This window comes from Glossina fuscipes, unplaced genomic scaffold (genome assembly GCF_014805625.2).
Source record: "Glossina fuscipes isolate IAEA_lab_2018 unplaced genomic scaffold, Yale_Gfus_2 0, whole genome shotgun sequence".
Classification (NCBI taxonomy): Eukaryota; Metazoa; Arthropoda; class Insecta; order Diptera; family Glossinidae; genus Glossina; species Glossina fuscipes.
In genome coordinates, this window is record NW_023998414.1 from 25713866 (window position 1) to 25714089 (window position 224).

Consider the following 224-nt stretch of genomic DNA (forward strand, 5'->3'; position numbering starts at 1 on the left):
CATAGGTCCCTATCATGAAAGGCAAGATCTTCTAATCATTTTTTATGACGGTACCAACTGAGAAAGCAAAGTGGTGTAAGCTAAGTAATGGTCGGCCTGGTCTGACTATAATTAAAAAAAAAAATTTCACTTAATCATCATTCAGTCTCGTCTACAAGAAGTGAAGCAAAATTTCAATAAGACCGATTTTTTCGTTTCTGACAAATCATGTCCATTGATTGCAA